Source organism: Terrapene carolina, unplaced genomic scaffold (assembly GCF_002925995.2).
Source record: "Terrapene carolina triunguis isolate 2854851 unplaced genomic scaffold, T_m_triunguis-2.0 Scaffold517, whole genome shotgun sequence".
Lineage (NCBI taxonomy): Eukaryota > Metazoa > Chordata > Testudines > Emydidae > Terrapene > Terrapene triunguis.
In genome coordinates this window covers 1117128-1117412 of record NW_020664868.1, presented here as the reverse complement: position 1 = coordinate 1117412, position 285 = coordinate 1117128, and positions in this window count along the sequence as shown.

Sequence of the window (285 nt, the reverse complement as noted above, 5' to 3'; positions counted from 1 at the left end):
TAGTGAGGTGGATGTACTTTCAGCGAGCGTCAAGCCCCTTTAAAATAAATACACAGGCTCAGGCCTGGCTCATTCCTCCGAGGTGTGCTGCCATCTCCAGTAGCACCCACCGGCCCCAGCCGAGATCAGGGCCCCAGCGTGCCAGGCGCTGTACAGACGGAGCGAGCCCGCATGCCATAGAAGAGACAGCCTTGAAAATGGGATTTCAGGCTGATCCTGCCGTGTTACCAAAGGAGACTCTCACCCAATCCCACAGACTCCGGGATAATGTTTGGAGACAACGTA